General features: G+C 41.8%; 1 long non-coding RNA gene across 1 annotated transcript; it reads right to left on the bottom strand.

The window, feature by feature from the left end:
• Nucleotides 1-7,973: 7,973 nt before the first annotated feature.
• Nucleotides 7,974-8,603, bottom strand: LOC134287265 (uncharacterized). The gene is made up of 2 exons (XR_009997169.1): nt 8,291-8,603; nt 7,974-8,231 (listed from the first exon to the last, which is right to left on the bottom strand). It is a non-coding gene; the product is annotated as an uncharacterized LOC134287265 (long non-coding RNA).
• Nucleotides 8,604-9,816: the final 1,213 nt, after the last annotated feature.

Here is a 9,816-nt window from a genome sequence, read left to right as displayed (position 1 = left end):
CGGTTGGAGGCGATACCCCCTTAAGCTTTTGCGTGTGTGTTTGTGTGTATGAGAGCAAGAGCACTTGGATATATGCATGCATCCCATCTCGGCCTCCTGCTTAAGTCTTCCTTTTTTCGGCTGCAGAACACAGGAGTCGAGCACCGCACACAACAGGAAGAGCGAAAAACAAGACTTGGCACATAATTTCAATACTCATTCTGGCATTTCTCGTTCCTGTGGTTCCTGTGGAAGAGCGTAAAAAAGCTGCTATAGTTTTACACCCGCCGAGTGCCGAGGCTTGAAACGGAGAGGGTACCAAGGAGGAAAGTTCGAAATTTTCCGCCTCTTTGTTGTTCAATGGGTAAGGGTAGTTGAAATGAATGCCATTCCGGTGAGGTTAGATGTTTACTCGATGTTTGGCATATGCTTTACAATAAATTGTCGGTGCTTACTGAGGAGATCTTTTTGGTTTGGTTTGGTTTTGTGCTTTCTATTGAAATTAAGTTAGACAGTTGGGACTGGCACAAGTTTGCGAATTGAAATTTAAAATTTCTGTAACGGTAGGTACCATTGAAAAAATGCCTGCCTCTATCTCTACTCAAAATCATGTATTTTGTGTTGGTCGAGTTTTTTGTCAAGCCTATCCTTGCTCTCTCCCATTCCAGAGGAGTAAAATCTCCCTCAAATGTAATGTTGAACGGCAAATTTAAATAGCATCACTCTGCTTTAATCCAGGTCACATAAGAGATATACACTTTGTCTGCGATCCGAACACATATCCAGCATTGCACGTATCAGCTTAAGTAGTTTCGAGAAACTCATGCTCAAATACTATTTGCTAAAGCTTAATTCGTTTTAATGGATAGTACGCTGCTTTAAAATCAATTAACAATAAATGAAGTATGTATACTTGCATTCTCGGCATTTGCATCCGCATGTTAAACATCTTATCAGTCTTCAATCGGCCCTCACAAAAACTAGACTGGGAAATATTCGCTGACGAACGACTCCTCCAGATGTTTCAATCTGTTGCTATTGAAATACGACTGTATGGATGACTCTCTTGGTTAACGGCTACGTTGGGTCTTGAGATTTAAAAAACGAGTTGTTTTATTCACCCGACGGGTGAATAAAACAACTTTTTTTTTTTTAATCCCAAGACTACGTCATGAACCAAGAGAGTTTCAATCTGTTGAACAGGACACGCGACAGTATATCGCTGAATTTAGAAGGATAATGCTTCTGAATTTAACACACTCAAGTTCTGCCCTTTCCAGGATTGTGCATATGAAGGCTTTTGAGGTAGTGGACAATTCTTCATCCTCTTCAGTAATCTGGGATTTTAGGGATGATTTCAAAGAGGTTCTGGGTGATGAGGTTTCATAGGTTTTTTTTTTTGTTTTTATTTACGTGTATTTTAACATAACGCTAATTCTACACTACAGGTTTCACAGGTTTTCAAAGGGGTTTTATGTATTTTATGTGACTTGTGGGTGGTTCAAGTAACTTCAAGGGGCTCGGAGTGCTCTAGGGGGATAAGAAGAGATTTCTATGATTTTCAAGTAGTTTCAGGTGATCCTAAAAATTCCAGGAAGGTTTTAGAGAAAGTACCAGGTGGTTTCAATGGTATCAGGGTTGTTTATTTAAGTTCATCGGACCTCTTGGTCTACATTAACTGTTCAAAATCCTTAAAACAAACAGTATATAATTATTACTTGTTACGGTACAGTACACATCACATAAACATAAACATAAAGCAAATTAGAGCGGAGAATTCTATCTGCAAAACGATTGGGCGGCTAGTCAAACTCGAACAGATCTTCCACTGTGTTGAATGTTTGTATACATGCAGCAATCGGTTCAATATAGCCATACAGAGTCCTATGAAATCTATGTACCAGCAGAGTTGAATAGCGCAGTGTTCTGCTGGGAATCCGGCAGTTGATCATCGCCCGCAGCTCTGGGGAATCAATTTCTCCATTGATGAGTTTAGCAATGAATACAGCTTGCTGGATCTTTCGAAGACGTTGCAGTGTATCCAAACCAAGTAACTGGCATCTCGCCGGATATGGCGGCAGGTTAACTGGTGTTTTAGGAAGATTCAGGGTATTTTACGGGACTTTTAGGGATATTTCAAAGCTATTAAGGGAAGTATTAGCGGCCCTCGAGAGGATTCGAAGATATGTAGAACCGTAAACTTTTCAATGGAAACCGGGAATTGGACTTATCTTTCGAATGTCGATTAATTAGGCCGTGACCTCGAATTCACAATTTATTGAAATCCACGCCATCAATAGGACCGGTCCTTTGCGCTATCACTTGAATTGAATTTCCTGTTATTTCCAGGGACGTGTCAAGAGCATTTTCAGGGGTCTAAGGAGACTTCTGGGGCTTCATGTGAGTTTCGGGATTTCCAAAGGGGGTTCTCATTATAGCCACAGCTGTAAAGGCGTGGGCATTCAGCATGACCATACTGGGGGTGATGGGTTCAATTCCCGATCGGTCCAGTAACTTTTCGTAAAAGGAAATTTCCTTGACTTCCTTGGACATAGAATATCTTCGTGCCTGCCACACGATATACATATGGAAAATCTTGTGCAAAATGGTCATTGGCAGAGGAAGCTCTCTGCTAATAACTGTAAAAGTGCTACTAGAACACTTAGCTGAGTAGCAAGTTTTGTCCAAGTGAGGACGTCACGCCAAAAAGTAGAAGAAGAAGAAGAAAAAGAAGAAAGAATACGAAGAAGGTGCTTCATTTGAGTTTCAGGAGTATACATGGAGTTTCAGAGGCGTTTTAGGGGATCTCAGGGAACTTTTCAAGATGTTTTAGGAGGTTTCAAGGAGTTTTCTGAGGCGTTCCATGGCGTTTCAACCAGCCCCAGGCTGAAAGTCTCTATAATAAAAACATAAAAGGGCTGTCCGGGTTATTTTCGCGTGCTGCAGGAGGTCTCAGAGAGTTTCAGAGGTTTTTAAAGGTATGTATATTGGAGTTTTTGTGTTGGTGTTCAGGGGAGTTTAGAGTGTTTCAGAGAGGTTTCGGGGACGTTTCAGTGGATTAAAGGGATTTTTGGAGGCGTTTCAGAGGATCTCAGAGGTCTTATGAACGTTTCAGGGTACTGATTGTAGAATGTAAAAAAAAGACAATTCGCACCGTCTTCAGCCAGAGGCTGTACAGACTGAACACATTACTTACACTAGACAACGGACAACACAGAACACCCAGTGGTCCAGCGATGAATTTTTCGTTTGACGAAAAGTTTCCACCGATTGGAGCGGGAATCGAACCCACACTCCGAGGCTTACGATATGCCTAGACGACTGTCGCCGCTATCCGCACGGCCACGAAGCCCACGAATACACAGAATTAAAAACTAAAAAGTGTTTCAGGCACACTTTTTTTTCTCCTGTGATGGGTAAATTACAGGGGGGCAGCGAAAGGAAAAATCCCCGTAGCTTACAACAAAAAATACATACAAAATTGTTTGCACTGAAAATACACAATTTCTAACTGATTTATTGGCTATCGCGACGTTGTCGTGTAATCTCGAACGATTGCACGCAAAACTTTTGTTAGCATTCTGCTAGTTTTACACATTTTACTTAACTTATGGTATTGAAAGCCATGCGGTAAGCGCACGGGCATTCAGCATGACCAAAACGAGGGGGGGCAAGCGAGTTAGACGGCCGTAAAATTTGTGGAAGATTCCGAACAGTGGAAGCCAAGACCAAATTGTAGATCAGTTTTACGCTCAATAAATAATTGAATCAGTTCTATACTTAAAGTATCGTTAACTGAGGTGATATCGAAGCCAATATGTTATGAGATTCAGTCGTGATTTTTGGTAAATTTCGGACTTTGGTAGAAAATTGATCCCTCACCACATGACATGACAGAAACATCCAAAATGTGTGTGATCTTTCAGCAATAATACTGTCTTGATCCTGCCGCATCTTGCTGCGGTGGTTTCTTTTGTTCTCTGCTTTTGCCACCCTGTACCGCAGTCTGTTGAGCTGGAAACCGGCCACTAGCATTCGACTTCTGGGCCGATTCTTCAATTTTTATAAAGTTAGTCAGCGTCGAACTTTGAAGTTTACAGATATGGCTTCTATATGCTTAAATTGTGTTGAGTTAACCATACTTATAAGTATTTTTACTATGGTGTCAGGCCATTCGGCCGAAGGTCATTAGGCCGAAGGCCATTCGGCCGAAGGTCATTAGGCCGAATGATCATTAGGCCGAATGGTCATTAGGCCGAATGGTCATTGGGTCTTTTTCTTGCCGTTACGTCCCCACTGAGACAAAGCCTGCTTCTCAGCTATGAACACTTCCACAGTTATTAACTAAGAGCTTCCTCTGCAAATGATCATTTTGCATGTGTATATCATGTGACAGGCACGAAGAGACTTACTAATTTATGTGGGTTGGCTCTTTTCGGTGACATAAGAAAAGCAGCATAATTCGCGTTACGCGTTTCGGCTTACTACTCTACAGTTTATTTGTGACAGACAGAGCTGATGGTCACATTCAGCATGTTGCGTCTGAAGAGGGCTGAAGAGTAGTAAGTCGAAACGCGGAACGCGAATTATGCTGCTTTTCTTATGTCACCGAAAAGAGCCAACCCACATAAATTAGTAAAATTCCACGGTGATCAATCCCGATCAGTACGAAGAGACTTTGTTGATGCTGAATCTACTGATATTTTACCCATGAATTTTTCCTTCTTTTAAACATAGGCTGTTCTTTCTAGTATCATTGCTAAAATAGTTTTTGGCGCTGAAACTGCTGATATTCAATTCATAAATTTTTCCTTCTTTAAACATAGGCTATTATTTCTAGTTTCATTGTTAAACTAGTTTTTGGCAAAAATGGTTTGAAAAGGTAAAAACAACAGATCCCTTTACAGGCTCATATCGGCTGACTTTCAATTCGTCCTGATGACCATTCGGCCTAATGACCCAGCATCTTATAAGTATTTTTACTATAGTCGAATTATTTCTTAGGATCAGATTTGGACTATGCTTGGACAAGTCTTGTGAAGGTAGAAGAGGCCAATGTATCAAATGCTTCAAATAAATAGTTTAATCTCGCACCGAGTATCATACGGGCGTATTTGCAATGATCGATTTCTGTTCATTAATTTTCTCTTTCACTAATAACTTAACTGGCAAATAATTTGCGATTGTTTTTATTGTTCTAAATGATAGTCCTAGTGGCTCTCGCACTACATCCAGAGATTTTCGGAGCTGTGATCGTATTTTCCGGAATAATCCAAAGAGAAAACCGATTATTGTAGTTACGCCCGTACGATACTTAGCGTGAGAAACGTACTAACGACTTCATTTCATACGTTAGCTTGGAACGTTTTGCTAAGCGAAGGAGCTAATCATTCTATATCCCAACTCTCAGTCAATCGGTCACCAGTGTAAAGACACCGATACAGTTAGTGTTCGGTGATCGATGCACTCATTATGTATGAATCAACAATGAGGCCAGTCCTTAAAAACTCATTACAACCCTCGCCCGAATGACAACTAACAATCCGGCAGGCTGACGTCGATTGCGGACACATTCGTTCGACTAATTATTCCTTGCGGACGTCTAACCAGCCATTTCACATGTGTAAGCCACACGCCACCGTTTTAGAATCACGCAATCAGTCTCGGTCCAGTCAACCGGTGGGATCTAGGACCATTCCTGTCCGGGTTAAAACTAGGTTGCAATTTCATGCGCACTAACCGCAAAACATATGGCGACAGAAAGGGCAACAGAGAAAAGTTCCCTTCAGAGCATGACTTCGTGATAACACTAAATGCCATTTCTAAATCGCATAAATATTTCAAACACATTGCTCAGTTGAACTTCAAGCAGCAATTAGCCATTTCCTAATTGCTCTCGGTTGGGTTTCCCCTTGGCGTGGCAAATGGCGCGTCACATCCGAGCAGGTCGGTCCCTCCAGGTCCACAAGTGCGGGGAGTAACTCTCAATCAAAGCTTCAGTCCTCGTTCGCGCACTAGGTGGCACAGCAGTACACTCAAATGACCAACTGCAGCAGCAGCCAAGCCCTAGCAGCAGCTTTGTGGCAGAGAGTGTATGCTTGAGCTTTGTTGACTTGATACACGGACGTCACATAAACTAGCGTGCAGCACGATTGCAGGATTCCGTGGAGTTGATTGATGACTATCACTTGGGTTACCACACCGCGTCAATCCACCCATACTAGGGTATTAGACGGAAAGCACACAGTGGGGAAAGCGTAGATAAGATCCCAAGGAACTTTTTTTGTGAGATTTGTACTGTTGTTACATGGATTTTAAGAATTTGCATGTTTTTTCTTTTTTTAATTTTCAATCGAATTCATTTTTTTTTTGTGTTCAACAAATTAAGATTCTACCGGATTATATCTTTGATCTTCTGTTGTAACTCAACTGTGTCATGAAAAAATTGCGCTTGCACTCCAAGGATAAGGACATTCATGCAGGGAGTCCCGAGGGGAAGCTGCTAATCAGCAGCTTTTATCCTTGATGGTGAGCTATTTTTTCCTCCTGCTGCTGTATCCACAGGAAGGTGCTCCACCAATCGATATGGTTGGTGCTTTCTGATGACATCGTACTCTAGTCGTCGGCATGCGTCCAACCAGACCGGGGCCAGACGGACGGTGTAGCAAAAGTGAGAATCTCCAGCGTTCCGCGTATTGGACTGGCTCCGTATACATTATTTATCGCAACTAATTGGTGCAATATCCCAGTTAATTATGGGCTGAGCGATGACAATTCGCGCAGTGCATTAAATATTGACAGAGGGTAATTGCTGGAGTGCCGATCTGGTGACGATGACAGCGGAGGAGACACAGGAAGGACACGATGATGGAACGATCATCATCAATCGCTTGGCCATTAGAGAAGATTAAAGGAAATTCTGCGTTGGGTGAATTACTCTGTGGGCAGTTGACTTTGGTGTGGTTTCATTTCGGAATGTATTACAGTAGGTATGCTGAAGTGGATGCAAAATATTCGGGAAAAATCCTTTTACATAGATAGATACTTTTATTTGCGCAAATCATATTTAAGTTAAGACATAATCAACAATGGTACACCACAATACTCAGTTCGTAGCTGCCGCTCTCCGTCCTCGATCACCCCGCAATGCTCACCAATTCTTATTACATACATCTGGTTCGCTCATCGCTCTCTGCACTCCACGCCTTTTTTGGCTACCGGATCAGTAGCGAACTCCAACTTTGCAGTGTTGTTGCCCGGCATTCTTGCAAGAAGCCCTGTCTACCGCATCCTCCTGGCTTTGGCCACCTTCTGGGTGTTGTGCTCGTCGTAGAGTGCAGCGAGCTCGTAAGCTTAATTCATCCTTTGCCACCCGCTACACACCGTTCTTCTGCACACCGCCGAGCCCTTATCACGTGTCGTCCTCCACTAACTCTCAGGTATTCTTGTCTATAGTCGCTGTATCGCTAGTTCGGCGCTTTAACGAACTAAGCCATAGAACAACTAGCGATACGGTTTTCATTTATTTAGTTAACATCAAATTCATGATAATACTGAATCAACAATTTGCCGCCATAATACTCGATTTGCAGCTGCAGCTCTCCAACCTCGGTCACGCCCAACACTCGCCAGATCACGCTCCACCTGGTCCGCCCATCGTGCTCTCTGCGCTCCACGCCTTCTTGTACCAACCGGATGGTTAGCAAACACCAACTTTCCAGGGTTGTTGTCCGGCATTCTTGCAACATGCCCTGCCCACCGTGTCCTTCCGGCTTTGGCCACCTTCTGGATGCTGGGTTCGCCGTAAAGTGCAGCGAGCTCGTGGTTCATCCTTCTCCGCCACACACCGTTCTCCTGCACGCCGCCAAAGATCGTTCTTAGCACCCGTCGCTCGAAAACTCCGAGTGCTTGCAGGTCCTCCTCGAGCATCGTCCATGTCTCGTGTCCGTAGAGAACCACCGATCTTATTAACGTCTTGTACATTAGCGAGATAATTTTTCGGCAATAGCAGTCTGAGTGGTTAGCAAACACAGTTTTTGCTCCTACGTCCGACGTTTCGGTTCTTTATTGAACCTTCTTCAGGGGATCTAAAAATTTGGTGTTTGAATATACATTGATTTCCGATTCTTTCCCTCAATGTGCCCCATTTTCCCCTACTTACAGGAGTTTGTATTTTTGTAAACATGTGTAGTGGCCTACATTTGGTTGTCTGTATTGTGTCTGTAGATGGTTTGTAATGGCGTCTTTGGTGCCTAAAACATAGTGGGTTTTCTAATTTCATCATTTTGATTTTTTTTTGGAAATCACTTACTGCATGTGTGTCGATTTTTACGCCCGACACTGTGTTTCGCAACTTTATAGCAGCTTAATCGCACAAAGCTTCTTTTTTATCGCTTCTGTGATTTCTTTCTGCCTACGCTTTTTTCTTGCACCTGCACTCTACGGTTTCGAGACTGATATTGACATTTTCAATCTTGTGTGAGTGGTGTTTCGATTATGTTGTGTGTATGTGTATTATCCGTGTTTGTTGTGATTCCGTGTGTGTTTACATTTTCTGTGTTTTTCTGTTTTTTCGTTCCTAGCTTGTGAAGTATTCCTGCGTATATTGCATTTAAACCCTCTGTGTCTGTTCTTTGGTTGATGCAGTTGCTGTTGTTCACGATGTGACACATTTCCAAATATGGGAGTGTGTGTGATTTGTTTGTTTTGTCTAAAATTTTAAAATCACACACACTCCCATATTTGGAAATGTGTCACATCGTGAACAACAGCAACTGCATCAACCGAAGAACAGACACAGAGGGTTTAAATGCAATATACGCAGGAATACTTCACAAGCTAGGAACGAAAAAACAGAAAAACACAGAAAATGTAAACACACACGGAATCACAACAAACACGGATAATACACATACACACAACATAATCGAAACACCACTCACACAAGATTGAAAATGTCAATATCAGTCTCGAAAGCGTAGAGTGCAGGTGCAAGAAAAAAGCGTAGGCAGAAAGAAATCACAGAAGCGATAAAAAACAAGCTTTGTGCGATTAAGCTGCTATAAAGTTGCGAAACACAGTGTCGGGCGTAAAAATCGACACACATGCAGTAAGTGATTTCCAAAACCAAATCAAAATGATGAAATTAGAAAACCCACTATGTTTTAGGCACCAAAGACGCCATTACAAACCATCTACAGACACAATACAGACAACCAAATGTAGGCCACTACACATGTTTACAAAAATACAAACTCCTGTAAGTAGGGGAAAATGGGGCACATTTAGGGAAAGAATCGGAAATCAATGTACACTCCCGTTCAAAAGTTTGGGGTCACCCCCTCAAAAACATGTCATTTTTTTAGGCCCATATCTCCGCCAATTTGCGTCCGATTTCAAAACCCTAGGTTTCATTCAAAAGATAATAAGTCAAAGAAACTTTGAACATGATTTAAAAGAAACTTTTTCAAAAAATTTTGTATGTAAACTTAACCCAAAGTTCCCAATTTTTCTAAAAAATGAATATAAACTTACGGCAGTGTCGCTGGAAGTTGGGTCGACCAAATTTTAAGATGAGAGCGGTAATATGACCCATTTTCTATTAGCTTTCAACTGCTTTTTACAGAACTTAGCTAAAAAATCTAGAAAAAAAGTTATTAAGTAAATTAATCCTTGATGTCATCGACCAAAAGTTTGGGGTCACCCCTCAAAATGCTGTATCGGCCAAAAGTTTGGGGTCACTATCGTAAAACATGGAAAAGTGATTTGTTGATATCTTTGTCATCTTTCATTCAATTTTAATTCTTTTTGGCTTATTTGAAACAAAATGAATGATAC

Source organism: Aedes albopictus, chromosome 2, assembly GCF_035046485.1.
Source record: "Aedes albopictus strain Foshan chromosome 2, AalbF5, whole genome shotgun sequence".
In the NCBI taxonomy this organism is placed as follows: Eukaryota; Metazoa; Arthropoda; class Insecta; order Diptera; family Culicidae; genus Aedes; species Aedes albopictus.
This window is presented reverse-complemented; position numbering and strand designations above follow the sequence as displayed.